Source organism: Hemiscyllium ocellatum, chromosome 18, assembly GCF_020745735.1.
Source record: "Hemiscyllium ocellatum isolate sHemOce1 chromosome 18, sHemOce1.pat.X.cur, whole genome shotgun sequence".
Classification (NCBI taxonomy): Eukaryota; Metazoa; Chordata; class Chondrichthyes; order Orectolobiformes; family Hemiscylliidae; genus Hemiscyllium; species Hemiscyllium ocellatum.
Genome location: NC_083418.1, coordinates 23364201 through 23387947, shown reverse-complemented (window position 1 = coordinate 23387947; position 23747 = coordinate 23364201). Strand labels below are relative to the sequence as shown.

The 23747-nt window shown below is 41.6% G+C and overlaps 1 protein-coding gene across 4 annotated transcripts in view; it reads right to left on the bottom strand.

Moving 5' to 3' along the window:
- Positions 1 to 23747, bottom strand: part of b4galnt4a (beta-1,4-N-acetyl-galactosaminyl transferase 4a) — a 691590-nt gene that overhangs the window by 405797 nt on the left and 262046 nt on the right. Inside the window, exon 1 of one of the 4 annotated variants that reach the window (XM_060838424.1) lies at positions 6418 to 6450. The exons of the other annotated variants lie outside the window; for them this stretch is intronic. The gene's annotated coding sequence lies outside the window, so the exon portion shown is untranslated. Of the gene's footprint in view, positions 1 to 6417; positions 6451 to 23747 lie in introns of those variants that run through there. 4 annotated transcript variants of the gene reach the window in all.

The following is a 23747-nucleotide window of genomic DNA, read 5'->3' as shown; positions in this document are numbered from 1 at the left end:
ATCTCACCGCAGCCCAACGTCGCTCAAACCCCGATAAGATTCGACCCATCGTTTTCTGCTTCTTTCTTGATCGTCATGACCACTCCCTCTGGCCCCACTCTGCAAATCTTTTTGTCAATTAATTTCTCACTGGCGTCAACTCTATTGCAGGCTCCATCTCTTCCCCCAAGTTCTTTTTCACGCTTGGCCCCTTTTCTCTTGTTTAAGGCCGACGATATTTGAAACTTTTCCCTGTTCACCAATCTGAAAATTTTAACTCTGTTTTTCTCTCTCTGTGGACTCTGCCTGATCTGCTAAGTATTTCCAACTTTCATTTCGTATTAGCTCCCCAAGTTCGTGGCAACTAGACATGGCCGAATGTAGCTACACTTACACTGTCATTCTATAAACCCTCTTGTTATCTAAGAGGAGAAAATGAGGACTGCAGATGCTGGAGATCAGAGCTGAAAATGTGTTGCTGGAAAAGCGCAGCAGGTCAGGCAGCATCTAAGAAACAGGAGAATCGACGTTTTGGGCGTAAGCCCTTCTTCGGAAACGTCGAATCTCCTGTTCCTTGGATGCTGCCTGACCTGCTGCACTTTTCCAGCAACACATTTTCAGCTCTTGTTATCTAAGAAGAGTATGATCTTCTAAGAAGAGGAGATACCAGAGCATATGGTCTCTCAAAGCCAGACTATACAATAGTTTCTTCGGCCAAGCCATTAGGCTTCTTAACATTGTCTAATCAGAATCTTTCCCATCTGAAACTATTTTGTATTGCTGCTAGAAAAGTGTCTATTATTCATCATTCTTCTGTTACTCTATAACTTGCATGTTTTGCATTTAATATGCACATTATGCCATTTATGATTGTGTAGTTTGTGCTGCCCATATTGCACCCTCAGTCCTGGAGGAACACCGTCTCGTTTTTACAGTATCAGTTGTATATGGTACAAATGACAAATAAAAAGCTTCTCTACTCTACTTCTTTGTGGATCTTGTGCAATAGACTATCCTCAGCCAGCCTCTGTAGTTTGTTTTTGTACGAACATTTCTGTTCTTGGCCAGAAAACTTCACAAAAGCAGAAATAAAACTAACTCAGTGGTTACCATCGCTGTCTCACAGCGCCAAGGGACCCAGGTTCAATTCCCGTCTCGGATCACTGTTTGTATGGAATTTGCACATTCTCCCCGTGTCTGCATGGGTTTCCTCTGGGCGCTTCGGTTTCCTCCTACAGTCCAAAGGATGTGAAGATCAGGTGAATTGGCCATGCTAAATTGTCCATAGTGTAAGGTGCATTGGTCAGGGGTAAATATAGGATAGGGGAATGGGTTTGGGTGGGTTACTCTTTGGACGGTCGGTGTACACTTGTTGGGCTGATGGGCCTGTTTCTATACTGTAGGGAATCTAATCTAATGAAACTGCAAACAATACAAGGCCTGGTATGCATTGCTCACCTTCCAATGTGAATCTAGTAAATGCAAATCTCTGTCTTGGTGTACACCTGTAACACTCCCCATCCCAGTCTCGATTACAGGGAACCTCCATGCTGCAACCATGACATTTATTTTATTTTCTAATAGCCTGATGGGTGTAATTTCTGCTCTGCTTGATAGTGAAGAAGTCAGCAGATGTCCCTGCTTTGTATTCATGTTTCCTCATGAATATTGACAAGGAGGAGTGAATAAAATTCTGAATCTGAAGGAAAGAGCATAAAGGAAAATCAAGGTGACTGTACAAAGTGACACTGGTTGATCAGTCACCGAGATTCCCATCAGATATGAACTCTGAAAACTGTTATTAGTAATACGAGCTGCATTTAAAATCATCTACTGCAGAACGCTAAAGCAAGTGTCTCATGTGTCCATTACAAATTCTTAAAGCACATTATACATTTCAGATGAAACACTAGACATAAGCAAGATATTGTTTTTTCAGTTATAACAGAGACGTCTATTGTGTTCATTGGATTTATCAGCAAACAGGAAGGCAAATGCAAAAATGTTCCTCCTCACTGTGATGACTTTGATCATTTCAGAGATAATGAACACATCAATAAACTCACATCCTGTTGACAATGTAAATGGTCTCCCTGTGAGATCTTTTCCCTGATAACCACTCCTGGTATCTCGCAGTATTTCTCACCTCCGACAATATGTGGTACTGGTCAAGAGCAGTTTAATGCCGCTAATCTTCCTAGGCTTGGGCCTTTTTGATAAACACCTATGGGACATGGGCATAACTGGCTGGGCCAGTATTTATTGCCAATCCCTAGTTGAACTTGAGAAGGTGGGAGAGAGCTGCCCGAACTCCTGCAGTCCATGCGATGAAGGCTGACCCATAACACTCTCAGGGAGGGAATTCCAGGTTTTTGACCCAGCGACAGAGAATGAATTCAACATATTTCCAAATCAAAATGGTGAGTGGCTTGGAGGAGAACTTGCAGGTGGTGGTGTTCCCATATATCTGCTGCCCCTGTCCAAGATCGAAGCGGTTGTGAGTTCAGAAGGCGTTGTCTCAGGATTCTTGGTGAATTTCTGCAATGCATGTGTGCATAGTACACACTGTGGATACTTGTGGATACAGTGCCAGTCAGGCAGCTGCTTTGTTCTGAATGGCTTCAGGCTTCTGGGGTGTTGTTAGGACTGCACTCGTCCAGGCAAGTGGGGAGTATTCCACCACACTCCTGACTTGTGATTTGTAGATGGTGGGCAGACTCTGGGGAATCAGGAGGTGAGTTACTCGCCACAGTATTCCTAGCCTCTGACCTGCCCTCGTAGCCGGTGTTTATGTGCCAAGTTCAGTTTAGTTTCCAGTCAGTAGTAACCTCTAGATGTTAATAGTGGGGGATTCAATGATGGCAACACCATTCAATGTCAAGGGGCAGTGGTGATGGTCTCTTGGTGATGGTCATAGCCTGGATTTGTGGGGCTGGAAGAGCACAGCAGTTCAGGCAGCATCCTGGCATCAGTGTGGCGTGAATGTTACTTGCTACTTGTCAGCCCAAGCCTGGATATTATCCAGATCTTGTTGCATTAAAACTTGAAATGCTTCAGTATCTGAGGAGTCATGAATGGTGCTGAAGATTGTGCCATCATCGGTGAACCTCCCCACTTCTGACCTTATGATGGAGGGAAGGTCATTGATGAAACAGCTGGAGATGATTGGGCCTAGGACACTACCCTGAGGAACTCCTGCAGAGATGTCCTGGAGCTGAGAAGACTGACATCCAACAACCACAGCTATCTTTCTATGTGTCAGGCATCACTTCAACCAGTGGAGAGTTGGCCCACTGATTCCCTTGGAATCTAGTTTTTATGGGCTCCTTGATGCTACACTCGGTTTAATGTAGCATTTATTGTACTGGAACAGCTTGGATAGGACAACAGTAAGTTCTGGAGCACAAGTCTTCAGTAATATTGCTAGAATTTTGTTAGGGCTCATAGCCTTTGCAATATCCAATGCCTCCAATCATATCTTGATATCACAAAGGGTGAATCAAATTGGCTGGAGACTGGAATCATCCACTTGATACATCTGGCTGAAGATTTCTGCAAGTGCTTCAGCCTGACCTTTTGCACTCATGTGCTGGGCTCCTCCAACATTGAGGATGGAGATATTTGTGGAGCCTCCTCCTCCAGTGAGTTGTTTGGTTGTCCACCACCTTTCATGAATGGGTACGACAGGATTGCAGAGCTTAGATCTGATCCATTGGTTGCAGCATTGCTTAGCTCTGTCTATTCCTTGCTAATGATTAATGATTAGTTGTTCAGGTTATACCATTGCACAATATTGTGATGATACTGTGGTTTTAATTATGCATTTTGCTCTTTTGTTTGAAGAAAGTTTGTAAGAGAGGTAATGAGCAGTCTGCTCAAAGCCAGTAAACAGTTTATGAGGCCTTAAAGGGTTTTTTAAATGTTAGAATGATAGAAGCAGCCTGAATGGGTGGGGTCAAGAGAACTGGGATTTTTAGTTTTAGCTTTCTGCAGTTGCTGGGCTCTTGAAGCTGGATGTGGAAGCTCTTATTCTCGTCTCTGTTTCAGCTAAAGACTGGGGTTCTCCTCCCACCCCTAGAATTATATGTGAGACAATCTATTTTACTGAATTTGCCTTTGCCAAGGGTATGTTCATGGGATATTACTATATTAGAACATTTAATTAGTACTAGTTAATATATATTTTATTTTGTTAAGCATTTCGATAGAGTTATAGTTAAGCCAATTCTTTTATTTTATTTTTATCTTGTCTGCATTTTCACTCTAATATAATAACGAAGTGTGTTTTGGTTAAGTTGAGTAGTTTGACCAATCAAATTGCATCTGGAATGCAACACCTTACATTTACCTTTAAAACAAGGAAAAGTTAGGGATCTTCTTCATATATTTTGTGGTGGGGTGGGGTTTGGTCTGGTCCAAAACAAATATCCACAGAAGCAGCACTGTTCTTGGATAAGAGGAAGGTTTTATTATATCATTTAAGTTCAAGTGCATTTGATAAGGCATAATCACGAGGCACCTGCTACTGATCCACACGTTCCCTCCATAATCTGGAGGGAACACACAAACATACGGATCCGAAGTAAGAGAAGCCACTGGCCCCTTAAGCCTGCTGTCCCATTCAATAACATTATGGCTGAACTAAAATCATGGCACACTCCCACTTACTCCTGATAACCTTCAAATCTCTTGCTTATCAAGAATCTTGTTGTCTATCTCTGCCTTAACAATACACAAGAACACTGTTTCCACTGCTTTCTGTGGAAAAGAATTCCAAAGACACTCAACTGCGGGAAAAAAAAACTCCACATCTCCTTCAGAAGTGAGTGATATTTTATTTTAAAGTGACCCCTAGTTTTAATTTCTCCCAAAAGAAACATCCTTTCCATATCTTTCTACCCCTCAAAATCTTTGATGTCTGAATTAGGTTGTCTATAACTTCCAGCTGACACATTGTAGCCTATCCAGCCTTTCCTCATCAAACAACATTCCCCTTCCTGGTGTTAGTCGAGTTTGCCTTCTCTGACCCGCTTTCTTCCAGACTGTTTTGTGACCTCAGTAGAAAGGGTTGAAGAAATGCAACATGAACATTAACCCCCTCAGAGCCTTAACCTTACACCATGCCCTGCTGATTTGGTGTCAACTATGTAAATATCTATTGTATTTCCCCCACAATCAATAATTGGCTATCCATATTTCAAAGAATCCAGACAACTAAAAGCCTCAGTGCAGGGGGTACCGAGACAAATACGACCATTGTCCTCTTCATAATTGAACATTGCACTCAAGAAGGAAACTTGTGCAAAATGAGTGACTCACAATTGAGCTCAGAGAGGGTAACCATCTCTCATAGGACCAATTCCCCCATTCTGTCAAATCCTTTGAGGGTGGTTGGCAGAAAGAAAGATCAGAGAAAACAAAACAATCGAGACCCAGAGAATTCAACTCTATTCAGTTCTGTTCTAAATTCCTTCTCAGGAGTGCATCAAAAATGATCGAGTTAGACACGCCACCTACAGTAACCCACTCATTTCATCCTGAATAATTTGACTTGAATGTGGTGGGAGTTACTACAGAGTCTAGTGACAAGCATGTCTACTTAATATTCCTATCAGCATTGAAAGCATTTCCAATAAAATTGAAAATATGGTTTGAGATGGGCTCATTTTTCTATTATTACAAATGAAGTCCATCTGTATTCCAATATCGAGTCTCATTACAATATCAGCCAAATGTTGATTCTAATTTACCTCTCAACAATGATTCTGACCACATGTTTGTCTCCCACAATAATCTGTCCCAGATCATTACATTAGCTTTGCGAGATAAATGAAAGGGCAAACCAGCTAGTGTTAGCTATGCCTTGACAGTGTCCTGTTTCTCAAAATATGCCAGCATATCATTTGGGAATGTATCTTCTTTTTGCTTTTTCATGTTACATTGTGATCAAACTGATGCCATGAAGTTACCTTTTAAAACAACAGTCACACAGTGTAGCTGTATGGATATCTTGTTTATTCACAAGGTACACATTGTAACAAGATTGTGTCAACCTTCTACTGTGGTGATTATCAACGTTAATACTAACAAGCCACTTCTTAAAAATATAAGTCAAAAAATGCAGTAATTTCAGAACTTCAATGCTGTTACAAATAAAAGTGATAAATTGAACAGAAACACATTTCTTCTTTGTCGCCATTTCAAACCCTCAAATTCTCAGTATTTTGCAAATGTAATTCATAAGTTGTCCTGTACAGAATTACTGATGTATGTCATAAATCTTTGCTCCTTATAACACAATTAAAAACGATGCAAAATAAGAGCCAGTATTAGTTCCTTCTTGAATGTACATGCTTGCGACAGCATATTAGTGATTTGAATGTCTAGCAGACGATACATAAGCTGTTGGCTTGTGATGACCAAACAGGGCTAACATACCTTGTTTTATCTTTCGATCCTAGCAAGTTTCCAGTAGCATTTCAATGTGTTGTGATTAAACATGACTCAAGTTGTTGCGATTATCTATTAAAATATCAAACAATGTTTTTAAGAGGTCTGATAGCATTAGGAACAAAAGCAGATAACGAATTTCTAATTATCAATAGTGAGGAAAAAAACTGAGCTTGACCAATCCAGGTTGGAACCTGCACAAGTCCTGAATGAGCTATGAATTGTTAATTCCTGTCCTTAAGCATGAACCTTTCCTTAGAGAAGCCGCACTTTGTTCATTCACCACCACTCGACCTTCTGAACTTGCAGCGTTTTCCGCAGAAATGTGAAAGGTTCCTTTGCATGCTTCATAAGCGGCTATGAGAAATTAAGATCTTTTACAAAACCAAATAAAAATCAAATGGAACTAGGTGCTTCAATTTGTTGTGAGTAACATATGTCCTACCAGTTTTTTTGAACCATTTTAAAACTTGGGAGATTTTGTTTAAGGAATCCTTGATATATCATAAAAATAATAAAGGATTTAAGTGAAACATGCATTTTCAAAATTACAGGGCTCCCATTAATGGCTGTCCACTACTCAATGTTTTTCAATCCTTTAGTCTATCACAGAACATACCCATTAAGTCATTATCCATTTTGATAGCCATTAAATACTCCTAATGTAATCTAGTGAAAAGTCTTCTGAAGTACAAGTATATACATTTAAACCTCTCATGTAACTGAGCTAAGAAATGGCGGATAGATTTTTAATGCAGACTGCTGTTGAGTAACACACAGAGCAAATAACAGTAAACAAGTGTCTAAGTTGGAACCAACACTGTTGGGAGAGGGCATAAGGAAGATGACTTAGAAATAATCATTAATCACACACTGAATGTAACCAGTCAGTGTTTGACAGTTATTAATATGGAAATCAGACACAAGGGTGAGTCTCAAGTGTGTTGAACTACAAGTCAGAATAAATCACTCAGACAGTATGCAGACTGATAGTGAGGCCAGTTCTGGAAGATAACCACCCTCGGGCGACTGTCTGTGTAAAGTTTACACATTCTCTCCATGGGTTTCTTCCAGATTCTCTGTTTCCCTCCTACAATCCAAAGATGTGCAGGTTAGATGGATTCTGGATTAGTGGTGCTGGAAGAGCACAGCAGTTCAGGCAGCATCCAAAGTGCAGCGAAATCGACGTTTCTGGCAAAAGCCCTTCATCAGGAATCCGAAACGTCGATTTCGCTGCTCCTTGGATGCTGCTTGAACTGCTGTGCTCTTCCAGCACCACTAATCCAGAATCTGGTTTCCAGCATCTGCAGTCATTGTTTTTACCAGGTTAGGTGGATTGGCCATGCTAAATTACCCATAACGTCCAGAGGTGTGAAGATTAGGTGTATTAGCCATACAAAGTGTGTGGTTACAGGGATGGGGATGAGGGGGTGGATATGGGTGGAATGCTGTTCGGATGGTTGGTGTGGACTCGATGGGCTGAATAGCCTACTTCCACACTGTAGGGATGCTATGATTCTATATTGTGCCATTTTGACCATCTTACCATAGAAGATGTAGAAAGACCTCAGAAAATGACAATGGAATTGTTGTAAAGAATAGCTCAACTAACAAAAATTATTTTCACCTAAGAAGTCATGATTTCAAAAAACAAATGAAGGGTCAAAGTAAACAGCCTGCTCGGCTTGCACAATAAGCATTCAATCCAAGGACACAAAAACAAGATTCATAACCTTCCAAGAAAATAAGGGATTAGAAGTAGCACTTCCCACAGTATAATGGATGTGTAGGTGTAAAGCTCCCAGAATGCAGCTAAGTTAGGATTAAATGTCATGTTTAAAAAGGAGACCATTTGTTCGCTTTGAGGTGTGCGTTTGAGGATTGTGGAGATATTTCAATAGCACTATTTGATGCATTCAGGAACATGTGAAGCAGACTAGGTGGTGTGTGAGGAACATTGGGAACACTGGTGAAGTAGACCCTGAGGAGTGTGTGTGTGTGTGTGTGTGTGTGTGTGTGTGTGTGTGTGTGTGTGTGTGTGTGTGTGTGTGTGTGTGAAGCAGACCTAGTGGAATGTGAAGCAAGACAGGATCACTGTGGAGCAGGTCAGGAGGAACATGAGGCAGGGTCTGGATCACTGGGAACCAGGCCAAGAGGAGCATTCAGGATGAAGCAGATGCAGAGCAGTGCTAAGCAGGTCAGGGTTACTGTGAAGCAGACTGGGAGGAGCGAGGGGCAGGTCAGCATCACTGTGAAGCAGACCAGGAGGAGCAGTGCGCAGCAAGTCAAGATCCTATGAAACAGACTGGGGAAATTTAGGGAATAATGCAGAGAGACAATACAAATTAAAGGGCACATTTCTAAAAAGGGTATGGGAACAGAAGTTCTTTGTGTGTATATATACAGAAATCATTAGGACAGGCAAGAAAGCAAATAATAAAGCTATTGTTCATCTCTATTACTCTATGTGCCATCCCGAGCATTATCAATAATGATGTAGAGTACAAAACAAGGAAGTTATGTTAAACCCATATAATGCACTGGTTTAGCCTCAACTATTGACATAAATAATAATAGAATCAAATTACATTTTCTTGCAAATAATGCTCTAGGTACCACACGAGAAAGGGTTTGAAGGCCATAGAGTAGGTCCGGTAAGATTCACAAAAACGATTCCAGGGATGTGGAAATTCAGCGATATAGAAAGATGGGAACTGTTCTCCTGGGGGAAGCTTGAACTGAGATTTGAAAATCATGAGAGGTCTAGATAGAGGAGAAATGGAGAAACTGTTGCAGCTGATAGAAGATCAGGAACTGTACAGTAGAGATTAAAATGAGTTGACAGCAGTGTGTCAGGAGGAAAAACGTTTTCAAGTAGCCAATGGCTAGGATCTGCGATGCACTGACCATGATCATGGTGCAAGCAGTCAAAATGGAATTATTTGCAAAGATAATGTAAGACTGCAGGGAAAAAGCAAGGGAGGACTACGAGGAGACTTGCTACTCCAGTAGGAGAGCACAAATACGACAGACAGCTGTGAAGTCACCAGTCAATGATTCTATGATAAACAAGGGAGGATGTAAGGAGAAAGTCAAGGTGCCTTTGATGATTATCTGAGACAAAACATACATATCAATGCCTGTTAACCAATTAAATCTCAGAAAAACCTGGAGAAAGAACCGTAAATCAGGAGGATAAAATTATCCCAAATTACATGAATCACAGTTTATACTTCAAAGATGCATTTGTTCAAAGACCCTTTTTTTAAAAAATACTTTCAAATGGGAAAACCATTTGAATACAGAAACACCAGCATTACTGCATCTAAAATTGATTTGCTGCTAGTGTCCTTGGCGCAGCAGCTCTAAGGGAATATAGATGCTCATTATCCCCTGAAAATCAGTTACAATGGATAAGGTTCAACTTTGTCAAACAGGCAATTAAATGGGAAGAAGTTACTGCCTGTCAATCAGCGCAGTCCTCTCTTCAAGTAAACGGCCATATTAATTATTTGCTAAATATGACTCTACATTCCACCAAGAAAATGTCACCTAGACAGATATTATAGTAGTGAGGAGGATGCAAATTATGAATCTATAAATCCGTAGTCAATGCCATCAGTTTGAGCCTTTTATTCTACCAGTTGTGGTCCAACAGGTATATTTGAAATCACAAGCTTGCGGAGTGCTGCTCCTTCATCAGCTAAAGTGAAGTCACTCTGAAAGCTTCTGATTTAAAATAAAGCTGTTTGACTATGACTTGGTGTCATGCGACTTTTGACTTTGTCCTCCCAAGTCCAACACCAGCAGCACCTTCACTTCATTTATTTTACCACCATCAGGTGTTAAAAACAAAATCGCCATCATGAGCTAGAAAGGTGGCTTGACAGTGGGCAATATCTCTGAAGGTGCTGAGGCAACGTAATAATACAAATTCAAAATGCCCCTTGCAGAATTTCCTTGAGCTGCCACAGCTCCGCACAATACCTTTGCTGGAATCGGAGCTGAAATCCCAAAACAGCAAAACCAGCCACTTGTCAGGAAAATATCTGAACTGCCTTAGATTAGAAACTCATATCACAAATTTTCTGCATATTGTACCATATAAGGCTAAAAACACCCCCAATGCTCAATAATGGATGCAAGGCTCACAATTAATCTGTGTCTATTAAAGGTAATGCAGGCAGTGAGCAAACATCATGACCCCTTCTTATTTCCATAATAGTGGTGTGCAACTCAGTGAGAAATGTACTGCTGATGGACTTTCGCCTCAAATGGGAACCTGTAGCTCAGCCTCATGGTTAGTAATATCAGTATGCCCTAGTATGTTGTAAGTAGGAAACCACTGAAGCCAGTCAACATCAATTGCATGCTGTACGTACAGCCAATATTATTGTTATGGTCAGCAAAGTGCACCAAGTCAAGCCATGGATTCAGTCCCGATCCAGGGAAGGTCAAAAATGTTAAGTAAATGCTGAGTGCAGAGAACAAAGGATTTGCGACGTCACCTCAGACCTTTTTTCTTAAAAGTCCTCACACTATATAGTTCCAAACTCATGGTAAAGTATCTCCACAGAGATTTGTGTGGCAACGTGATCATTAAAATGCCTTTGATTCTCTCAAGGAGATTCTGACAGCCTCCTGCGATACTACAACACCAAAGAAGACAGAGTTGTCCACGTGGACGCGTCACTAAAAGGCCGAGGTGTGTTTCTTTTGCAAGGTTAAAGACTGATTTCTGTTGGATTGAAAACGCTGTCATTTGCGCAAGCCAACTATTCCCAACAGAGTGCAAAACATTACCTCTGGTACTTGCCATCACTCGTTGTCACACATACTTAATTTGCAAGAAATACACTGTGGAAACAGAACATCAGCCACTGGAAATTATCTGCTTCAAACCACTAATGAATGCATTGCCACGTTGGTAGCATCGACTTGTAAGGGCGCGAGGGTGTGACTTTGAATTGAGATGTAAACCAGGGTGACTAGGTCTCACCACGCTAAGCAAATTACCAACCCATACAAAGACTAAGATGTTCTTCTTGATCTGCAAATTGATGCTTCAGACTATGAAAGTGAAGATATCTGTTACACTTTGGCCAGAGTCAATGTCAAAAGTTGCAATCGGCAGATGAAAGTGAGCAACTGCAAGAGTTGTAGAAGAGCATTACCCAGGGATAAAGTATTGAAGAAATACTTGAGAAAACCTGTTCATTTGGCCATGCAAAGATGATCTTGGCACATTGTAAGTTATCTTCAAGGGCAAACATACACCAAAAACACCACACCAAGGTTATGGGATGGACACAAGGGCATTGAATGCACAAGACAGCTAGCACATGCCTGCCAGCCAGGGATGGATCAACATAAGTCAACAAATTGTAGAGCCATGCCAAACACACTGACCGTGGCAGGAGATGGAGCATATACATTCAGATAATGCTCCATCCATTCCTTGCACAACAAAAGTAGAAACAGAGCAGATTCACAATACATGGAGAAATCTAACACCACTTAAAGCTCAATTGAACTTCTTTAAGCGAACCACAACTCTCAAAGGGGAGGTAATTAGGCTATTGCAGGCTGTATTCAAGGCCTTAAAGCTGGGCCTTGAAAAGAAGAGAGGAGTGTTCTATTTGCATTGACTCAGCTGACCCTCCAGACAAAATTCCTGAAGCCAATCGAAACAGTCAGAGAGGACAATGCCAGGAATCTGGCCCCATTGCCTTGGACACAGTGGTAGAAGAAGTTCAATGGCCTCACAAAGAGTGGTCAAAGTCAGCAAGGCCGTCTTCAAATTCCATATCCCAAGGAACTGCATCACCAACCTCGCTCAGTGTTCAATGCAACACCTCTCCAAATTTCACATGCTTCATGTTCAGGGCTCCAGCATAGAATTAATACATTCCAGCTCACCCTCATACCACTGCTGCCAGCTTCATCTCACAGCTCCCACATACCACTGACAGTTTCAGCTATGACTGGCATATAACCAAAACATACTAATCCATGCCCTCTTGCTTGAGGGCAAACTGGCACATATTCAACATCATCAACAGCAAAGTCTTAGGGAGCAGACTGACTGGATAGCTACAGGGACAGGCACATGCTGGATCACCAGGCACAAGTATGCTGCAGCCAGGGGAAGTGAAAACAAAAAGCATGTGTTGGCAAATTGCAGATCTGCCAATCAGCCCAAAGTCACTGTCAATGAACATGGTGGAAAGTGGTCTACTTTTGGCATGAGCTTCCTGCAGAGCACATTATCCATCCTTTCCAGTGTGAAATCCACTAGAAAGTTTGATGCACAGTTTGATGTTTAGAGTCATACCACACTGAAACAGGCCCTTCAATCCAACTCGTTCATGCTGACCAAGTTTCCCAAATCAAACTAGTACCATTTACCAGCTTTTGGCTCATAACCCCGTAAATCTGCCCCATTCATATATCATCCATATGTTTTTTAAATGTTGTAACTGTATCTGCATCTACCACTTCCCCTGGCAGTTCATTCCACATATGAACCATCCTCTGTATGAAAAGGTTGCCCCTCAAGTCCCTTTTAAATCTTTCTCCTCTCACCTTAAAACTATGCCCTCTAGTATTGAACTCTGTAACCCTAGGGAAAACACCTTTGTTATTCATCTTATCTATCCCCCTCATGATTTCAAGAACTTCTATGAGGTCACCCTTCAACCTCCTATGCTCCGGCAAAAAATGTCCCAGCCTGTCCTCATAACTCAAACCCTCAAGTCCCGGTAACATTCTGGTAAATCTTTTCTCCACCTTCTCCAATTTAGTAACATCTTCCTACAGCAGGGTGACCAGAACTGTACGCAGTACTCCAAAAAAATGGCCTCACCAACGTCCTGCAAGGTGACATCTCAACCTCAATGATCTGGCCAATGAAGGCAAGCTACTCAACCTCCCAAACTTGCTCTGCCATTGAATAAGATGGCGGCTGATCTGCTTGTGTTTTGAATTCCACATTCCCAGCGACCTCACAATCTTTGATTTGCTTTACAAACAACGATCCAAGTACCTGTGCCCTTATGAGTATTTAATAAACCTGCCTCCATTGCCTTCTGGATTGACAGCCCAATGACCTTATCACTACATCACTGCCTTGCCCAATTCTGAACTCTTTAATAGCTCACTCGGTCTTTAAGGAAACCATCCATACTTATATCTGTAAATTGTATTTCCTAATATACATAGGAGTCTTCTCTCTATTAGCTCTCCACGTGAACGCTCAGCCAAAAACTAAGAAGAAAACTGCAACTGATGCCCTTTGTATTAATTCCACCAGAAACTACAGAAGAAAAGTAGAATCCCTCGGGGAAACAGGCCATTAGACCCATCAAGTCCATGCCGACCCTCTGAAGAGAAAACCACCCAGACAGATTAGCCAACCGTATTTTTTTCCTCTGACTAATGGAAAATTGGTCTATTTACTGATTTCCTACAAGTATCTGGACCCTGCTCAAAGGTTTCCTTTCACCCAAAGGCAAGCAAGCAAGAACTTGTTGTTTGCAAAGTCCCTATCACCAATTTATCCTCCAGGACATGGTCAAATTCAAATGAAACGTTACAGAAGAAAGGACGATTTGAGCTTCCTTTATAAAAGCACATTAGTTTTACATGAAATTTACCCATTGTCTTACTTTGCCCATCTTTAGACTATGAAAGATGTCGTGATTAAAATCAATATTCAACAGTAACTGTCCTGTTGTGGTTCTGTTCGCTGAGCTGGGAATTTGTGTTGCAGACGTTTCGTCCCCTGTTTAGATGACATCTTCTGTGCTTGGGAGCCTCCTGTGAAGTGCTTCTGTGATATTTCCTCCAGTATTGCCGGAGGAAAGATGGCAGAAGTGCTTCACAGGAGGCTCCCAAGCACGGAGGATGTCACCTAGACAGGGGATGAAACGTCTGCAACACAAATTCCCAGCTCGGCGAACAGAACCACAACAACGAGCACCCGAGCTACAAACCTTCTCCCAAACTTTGAGTAACTCTCCTGCTATTTCACTGTACACATGGCAGAGCTATAATTGTTCTTCAGAAATTTTCCATGGGCATCTGACATCTAAACTATCTGGCACAGAAGTTCGTATTAGAAATTATTGTGCAAGGAAGAACCTCTGTTTATCTCATTCCTGACTGGCCTGAAGATAGGAAAGGTGGACAGCGAAAGTTATAACGGGGAACAAAGGGACTGCAGATCAATTAAATATATATTTTGGCTCGGTTTTCACAGAAATCAGTATTAGTAGGGAAGTACTGTTGGAAAAATTGATGGGATGAACAGCCAATAAATTCCCTGGGCCTGGTCACCTACACCCCAGGATTCTTAAAGAAGTAGCCCCAGAAATAATGGACTCATCTCAAGTGCCGAAAGACTCTGGAACAGTTTCTATGGATCGGAGGGCAACGTATTTAAAATGAGAGGAAAAGAGAAAACAGACAATTACAGACAGTGGTGGGGAAATGCTGCAGTCCACGATAAAAGACTTAATAGCAGAGCACTTGGAAAACAGTGGCAGGATCAACAGAGTCAGCATGGATTTAAAAGAAGAAAATCATGTTTGGCAAATCTGCTGGAATTTTATGGTGATGCAACTTGTAGAGTGGATAAGAGGGAGCCAGTGGATGTGGTCTTCATGGACCTTCTGAAGACTTTGGCTAAGATCCCATCTAAGAGATTAGCATGCAAAATTAAATCACATGACATTGAGGGTAATGCTCATGGATAGAGATCTAGTTGGCAGATAGAGAATAAAGTGTAGGAGTAAATGGGTCTGTTTCTGAGTGGCAGGCAGAGCCTAATGGGGTGCTACAGAGAGCAGTGTTTGAAGTCCAGCTATTCACAATTTATATTAACGATTTAGAGAAGGAAACTAAGTGTAATATCTCCAGGTTTGCAAATGACACAACGCTGGGTAGCAGGGTGACCTTTGAGGAGGACATAGAGATGCTACGGTATGATTTGGATGAGTTGAGTGAATGAGCAAGTGCATGGCAGATGCAGTGGTAATGTGAATAAATATGGGGTTATCAACTTTGGTAACAGAAACAACATGTCAGGTTATCTAAATGGCAATAGATTGGGAAAGGGGGAGACGCAGCAAGACCTGGGTGTCCAAGTACATCAGTCCCTGTAGGTAGCCAAGAGCCAAATGGTATGTTTGCCTTCATTGTGAGAGGGTTTGAGTTGGATATGAGTCATAGAGTCATAGAGAAGTACAGCACAGAAACAGACCCGTTGATCTAACTCATCCATGTCAACCAGATATCCTAATCTACTGTCATTTGCCAGCATTTGGCCCAATCCCTCCAAACCCTTCCTATTCATATACCCATCCCAATGCCTTTTAAATGCTGTTATTGCACCAGTCTCCACCAGATTTCATCCGGAATAGTTTGTGCAGTTTTAGTCTCTTCACCTGAGGAACAATTTTCTGGCAACACAGGAAATATAATGGAGATTTGTCAGACAGATTCCTGTGATGATTGGACTTACACATGAAGAGAGACTGGATTGGTTAGGACCATATTCACTGGAGTTGAGAAGAGTGGTTGAGTGGGGGGGGGGGGTTGAAATCTCATATAAACCTCTAAAATTCTAAAAGGACTAGATAGGGTAGATGCAGGAAGGATGTTCTCATTGATGAGGAGTCCAGAACCAGGGGTTACAGGTTAGGGTTTCGGGTGGGCCATTTAGGAATCACCCAGTGTTACGAACCTGTGGAATTCTCTATCACAGAAAGCAGTTGAAGCCAAAATATTGAAAGTTTTCAAGGACTTAGATCTTGTTCTAAGGGCTAAAAGAATCCAAGGGGATGGGAGAAAGTGGGAACAGTATATGGAGTTAAATAATCAGCTATGATCATACTGAATAGTGGAGCAGTTTGGCTGACTGGCCTAATCCTGCTTCTATTTTCTATGCTCCTATGACAGCAGAGCTGAGTCTGGCAGAATTTAAATTGTGTGTTCACTGTTCTACTTTTCAGATATCACAACACAACATATTAACATACCTAATTAAAAATGCATCTGTACTGCATCGCATATAGAATTACTTTAACACAGAAAAGAAAAAGAATGAAATTGATCATCTTTCTGCTTTCTCTCAAGTCATTACTCTGCCTTCTTCACTATTCTGTTCCGGAGAAATAAATTATCCAAATACTGAAGGGCAAATAAAGACAGTTTCAAATTAAGTACAATTATTGTCTTCAGATTTTGCTTTGAAAATGCATTTGTTTGTTCATGGATAACTGCTTCGCTGACAAAGCCAGGATCTTTTGTCCAGTGACGTTGAGATGATTTCTTCAACTGTTGCAGTTCTGTGTGGTTTAAGTGACAGCACTGTTGAATGGAGAGCTTAAAGACTTTGACCAGTGACAGATGTGCCAGTGAATACATTCAAGACTAAGTTCGACAGATTTTTGTTTGACAAGCAAGTCATTGGTTATAGGAAACACAACAAATTGCTGTACAAGTTACCATAAGAATGGAGAGGCGATGGCCTAATGGCCTTATCACTGGACTGCTAATCCAGAGACCTAGGTAATGTTCTAAGGATCCCAGGTTCAAATCCCGCCACGGCAGATGGGGGAATGTTTGAATTCAGTAAAAATCTGGAATTAAGAGTTTGGTGACGACCATGAATCCATTGTCGGAAAACTCCATCTGGTTCACAAATGTCCTTTAGTGAAGGAAGCTGCTAAACTTACTGGTTCGGCCTACATGCGAATCCAGACCCAGAGCAATGCAGTTGACTCTTCACCCTGCCCTCTGGGCAATTAAGGATGGGCAATGATTGCTGGCCTAGCCAGTGATGCCTTCATCCCGTGAAGGAATAACAAAAAAGATCAACAATAAGCTTGACTGAATGGAAGAGTAGAATCTATAAGCAAAATGGACTACTGCTGCTCCCATTCGTTAAGATTACTATCTCTGCTAAAAGCCTGATGAACACTGACTCAGGTTCAATTCTGTATGACCCTGTGGTTGAACCCCTCTTCAAAGTTCATTATTCAGTTTACACTTGATCATCAGCCGGGAAAGATCCAGAGAGAAACTCAGTATCTACTTAATGATATTCCAGTAAGGAATCAATGCCTTTGGGAGAGGAAGAAAGAACAGTGAGAAAATAAAGACTGCGCATCTAATTGGTGCCTTCCCTGAGCGAGAAGCAACTGATTTCAATAATTGATGGAAAGTGGAAAAACACCTCAATCAAGTAGACAAGCTGAAAGAGATTTGGATGTGTGTTAACAGTTAATTCTTAGTGGAATGGAATCTCGGACAAACCATTAAATACCCACTTTACATGACAGTTTGCAATCTAATAATTGCGCCTAATGTTACAATTGCTGGGTGGTGGAAAAACAATCAAATCTCAGTCCATTAGCATCGGGCTAACTCAGCATCTGCTCAGGATGAAAGTTCTCTCCCATCCCCTCCATGGTGAAGGGCTTCTGATTAAAAAAAAGTGGCAGAAAGGCAAACACACAGGATGTTTCTGGTAGTTTCATTGCTCCATTATATGAAGTGTTGGTGGGAGGCACAGGTATATCAAGCTCCTAGTCCACATCCTAGTGCTCATCGTGTGTTTCGTCTGTGCTAGAACAGGATCAACTCGTACTTTCCTTTGCTAGGTATGTAGCTCTGTGTATGAAAGAGTACCTGTTGCGTTCTTGGGTCTAGTGTAAACATCACAACCATTCAAGAGTTGACAGAACAATAACATGGCCTCTTAAATGAGAGGATATGTGGAACAATCAGGTCAATAAGAGCTGCTGCTTAGTTTTTTGTAGAGAGCATGTGAAACTGTACATTACATTCAATGGATAATAACGGACAGCAGTTTGATATACTGGGAGAAAGTGAGGACTGCAGATGCCATTTAAAAGGTAAATTAAGGCAGTGGCCACACTGAAAAGTCTAAAAATAGAAATGTGATTTTCACTTATTATATGTTACATTAAGAGAAGAGAAAACCATTTAATTAGATACTCTTAATAAAATTACATCAAATGAGTGATCACACAATAAATTAGAATGCAAAGAGGTTGGGGGGGTGATAGCCTAGTGGTATTATTGCCAGACTGTTAATCATGGTCATGATCTGGGGACCCAGGTTCAAATTCCATCATGACAGATGGTAGAATTTGAATTAAAAATGTGGAATTAAGAGGCTAATGACCACGAGTCATTGTCAATTGTCAGGAAAACCCCCATCTAGTTCACTAATGTCCTTTCAGCAAGGAAATCTGTCATCCTTACCTGGTCTGGCCAACCTGTGACTCCAGACCTCATAGCAATGTAGTGGACTCTTGACTGCCCTCTGGGCAATAAATGGCAGCCTCATTCCATGGATGAATAATAAAAAAGCAAAAACCCTTATTTATTGGCGTACAAGCCTTTTTTTAAAAAAAAAGCTTTCATTTTCAATAACCAATCATGAAATAGAGCTACATGATTCTGTATGTGCACAGAAATCTATAACACCATGCCTATTCCTTCATGTTGCGCATTCTGGAGCATTTCCAATGTGCCCAGTGAATGCAAGATTTGGAGCAGGAAGGGCAATTCTAATTGTCAACCGATAACAGGGTAGCTAGGGAGCAATGGGCAAATTGATGTCCTCTGGGTTCAGAAGCCAGTGGAAGAAAAACAACTGCCAAGGAAGGGGATGTCAGCCACATTATATTCAGAATCTCTGAATGCAAGAAAGGGAGAATTTCGGAGCTGCGTTGTCATACACACTGTCCATCCAAATTGTCTGAATGGGAAGCAAAGGTTTTGTTCCTTGGTTATGTAAATGCAGAGGAGGGAGGTGGACTGGGCTGTTGTTTGCTGGTTAGAAAAGTAAGTGATAATCCCAGAAAACCGATACACAGGAAATGTGGGTTTTCTTTCCCTTCACATTAGCTGTTCGTTGGGAATATATTATTCAGAGGAGTAATTTGCAAAGAGGTCTTCTGGCGAGGAAAAGATTAAAGAAAATAAATAAAACAGCCACATTATTAACGCTCCCAGCTGAAACTGAGTTTCCAGTTTTTATAATAATTGCTAATGGATTTTCATTTTCGGGTTTGAACACAACTTTTCTGTGCAGCTGCCTGGAAGCTTTTAAAGTCTGACTGGGTCATTATATTCCTAATACAGTCTGTAATTGTATGGCGTAAAGTATGAATAATTCTCCAAATTTGACAACGGAACGTCAACCAGCTCCAATTCTTCCCATGTACCCAGGAGGCTTGTGTACATTTGAGCGTATCCTTACCTTCTCATCAGTCTTCGCATACGATGTCAAACAAAAAGATTACTATTCATTAGGGAAACTATTTCCAAATGTTATTGAGCGAACTTTCAAATAGGACTCTACATTAGCTAAATAATGAAATCAAAATAAACACTCTCCTCAGTCTGCTTTGTGCACCTTCCTTACAGCCATAACTTCGCATTCCTTGCTCTGCTCAATCATTATTTGTATGTTATGATCTGCCTGTACTGTACACAAAACAAAAAAACTGTTCACAATACTTCAGTAAATGCGACAACAAGAAATCAAGTCAAACATGCTCAGTTCTGGCGAAGAGTCATGATGAATCTGCTGGGTTTCTCCAGCATTCTGTTTGATTTCCAGCCTTGGCAGTATTTTGCTTTTATCAAACATTCTCTTCTCTCTTTTTAAGTGTGTGAACACTATACAATGGGCACATGGACAGCGATGTGTGATTAACCTGCAACCAGTTGATTGCAATGTAAGTAGGGCGACCTGCTCACTTTCATCATTTCTCCAGCATTCTGGGTGCTTCACTGGCTTCACACATCAGTAGAAGGCCCAAAACTATGATTAAAGTTACCCTATGCTACTTAAAAGGGTGACGGTATCAAAGTTTCTGCTAATGTTGAGGTTATTCAGATGCTGTGCTTTGGAGGATTCAACTGTAGTTGACCATGCTGGTGTTGCGCACTGGCCTGAAAATCTAATGGCATATGTGGAAAGGAGATGGCCTGCATCCTCAGGGTGGCCAGAAGCAAGAAAACAGTGGCATGAAGTAATGGTGGGGTCAATGTGCAATCCCAAGAACCTAATACAGTGCAAAATCTCACACGAATTGGTAAAGTCTAAAATCCATCTTCAAGTGTTATAACTACACCACAGTGCTACTCTCCTGCTCAATTCATTGGACTCCATCATTTACCTAACAGCAATCTCTAACAGTCAGAACTCAATAGTTTCTTAGGTCCAGCCAAACAGAATCCAAATGTTAAAGGACTGTGGATGCTCTCCTGTTCTGACACAGAGTTCCTGAACCCGAAATGTTAACTGTTCCTCTCTCCACAAGTGCTGTTGCACCTGCTGAGTTTCTCCATCTTTTGCTGTGTTTGTTTCAGAGTCCACCCATTTTTCTTCCAATCTCAGATGCTCCCTTCCTTCCTGACTCCCTGAAATCTGCTTTCAAGCCCTTATCCTGCTTCCCCACCCCCCGATATCGTCTGTACCAATGTGGGCCGTGACTTTCAGCTGATCACCTTCCTGCAGCTGCTCTGTGAAATTCTCAACCCCAGCACCGAACAGCCACAGTGTCCTGGAGTAATAGTTAATGCAGTAAAAATGCCTGTCTGAATCCTTATCCATATTTCTCTTCCATTCACCTTCCTCCACCCAGCTAAACATGCCTCTGCTGCCAGGGACTTTGCCGTGGCTGCACTCTCCTGAAGAACCATTCCTCTGTCCAGTTTCCAAAACAGCACACCATTTTTGCAAGAGGGATTGACTTAGAGTGCTCCTGCGTGGCTCTCCCAAGCTCTCTCCTATGATCATCCCTTCACTTTCTGCCTGGACGTTTCTCGCCTGCAGCGTACCACCTTCTTACATGTGCTAGTAACATGGATTTATACCTCGTCAATGCACAATAGACACTTCAGACATGGGATCCATAGAATCCCTACAGTGTGGAAGCAGGCTACTTGGCACATCGATTCCATACTGCCCCTCTAAACAGCATTCCACCTAGACCCCCACCCCTATAACCCTAAATTTCCCACAGCTAATCCACCCAGCTTGCACCTCCCTGGACACAACGGGGCAATTTAGCATGACCAATACACCTAACCTACACATCTTTGGACTGTGGGAAGAAACCACAGCACCGAAGGAAACCCACACAGACACGGGGAAAATGTGCAAACTCCACACAGACAGTCACCCGAGGCTGGAATCGAACCTGAGTCCTTGGTGCTGTTAGTTAGTAGTGCTAACCACTGAGCCACCTTATAACCCAATTGAACAGCAGAACAGAGGTTGAGTGTATAATATTAAAAATCAGAAAAATGGAGCCTCTGCACAAAACAAAAACAGATGTTAAAGGCAACCAAAAGTCAATGCATAAAATGGCACAGCATGAAAGAAACCATTCTGACAAAGAAATCCCACAAGTTTTTAATTAACTTTAGGACTGGTAACTTAGCTTTAGGAATCCAATCAACAGACCAGCTAAGTGAATTAGTTCCGCAGGTTTGACAGAAATGTTTGTGCAGAGTTTACACAGTATCATGAAAACGGCTCCTACACAAACAAGCTGTTGTTAGCCAGCAACACAACCTCATTCGGGTGCATCATCTGCCTGAATGCAATCACAGCATGTGGTGAGGCAAGTACACCTCCCCAACCCCAATCAACACTTTCTGATATCCTCCCGAAAACCCTGTGCTAGAAGCCAGCACTTCAGAAGCTCCAGAATCCGCTCTGCCGTCTTTTGCAAATTCCTGGCAATTGACCATGTTTCCTGAAGCCGGACAGCAAGTGTACATTTGCCGTTCTTCACTGGAAACTGGGGTCCTCAGCGACAGTCATGAAATACGGCAGCAAAAGTTTAACTTGACACTCTTTCTTTTAAAAAAAAGTGATTATTTGTGAGGCCGATTGCTGTTTACAAACCCTTCTGGGCCTGAGCTCAAGGTGATCAGCTTCATCTCCTGAATTTTTGATGCTTTCATTCATGTGAATGCAGAACGTGAGCTCTTGATGTATTGTGCAAAGTAATCACAGACAGTTTTCTCATTATAGGTCATATCTCAAGAACAACTTTCAGCTTTTTGTAATTTCCAATATGGTATTGCATTCTGTCATCATGCATCATACTACAATGTTAAGCAAAGTCAGAGAAATAATAATAAAAAAAACTATCTTCACCACTTCTGTCCCAATTCTTTGTCCAATCTGAGCTATTTCTTCCATCCCACCACGCCGTGTAATGTGCTTATTAATTCCCCCCACTCATACCCCGCTCCCTCAAAAACAAACTCTACAGTCACCCAAGATGATTTGATCCTCTATTTAGCTCTATTGCAGACTCCTGCTCCCAAAATGCCTCTAATTAATATGGGTCACCTCTCAGTCGCAATGAGAATGGATGCAGCAGGGAGGTGCCTATATCAGAACATTATGCTAAGGGTACGGAGTACTGTAGAAGCAATAGTTGTGATTCAGTATTAGCATTGTCAACACTGAGTCAGAAGCTGTGGATTCAGATCTCCTCCCCGCAGAGTCTAGTGCAGTAATGTTGTGGGTGCACTCTCTCTGGATGAGATGTTCAGCCAAAACTCCGTCTGGCCTTCAAGTAGATCCAACATGGCTTGACAACATTGTGAAGCCAACCATGTGTCCTAGCCAATATTTATCCCTCGTACAAAGGGTCAATGCAAGGTTAAGGAGTCTGCTGAACTGTTCCAGTGAAGCTCAATGTGAACTGCAGGAGTGCAGCTCATCTTGTAATGAAGACACTTTCCAACTTGCTGGATTTAACATGGAGTTTAACAACTTCAGACCGGAACGTCTGCTCCATTTTCTTTCCCTTGTCTTGGCTACTTTTTTTAAATTTTGCCTTTCGGGCCATAGCTTTCATTTTGTTTCTTTGCTTATTTTGTTGTTCCATCACCATTCCCTTTGGTCTCGGAAAACAAGCTCTTCTGTCTTTTAATCTATCCCATCACAGACCCTCCTTAATCTCCTTAATCCCTGTGACACCTCTAACTTGCCCGGTCCTACTGAAAGGTCATCGACTCCAAATGTTAACTTCTGTTTCTCACAACAGAGACTTTCATAATCTACTGAGTATTTCTAGCTTTTTGTGTTTTTATCCCTAAAGGAAAATGATTTTGACATTATCACATTGGTATTGTTTAATACCTTACTGTGCTGAAATTACCTGCCGTAATTCCTATGTTACAACAGTTATAAAGGGTATAATTTAACCTACATAAGAGTGAATTACTGAAGATGCTGGAACCTGTGC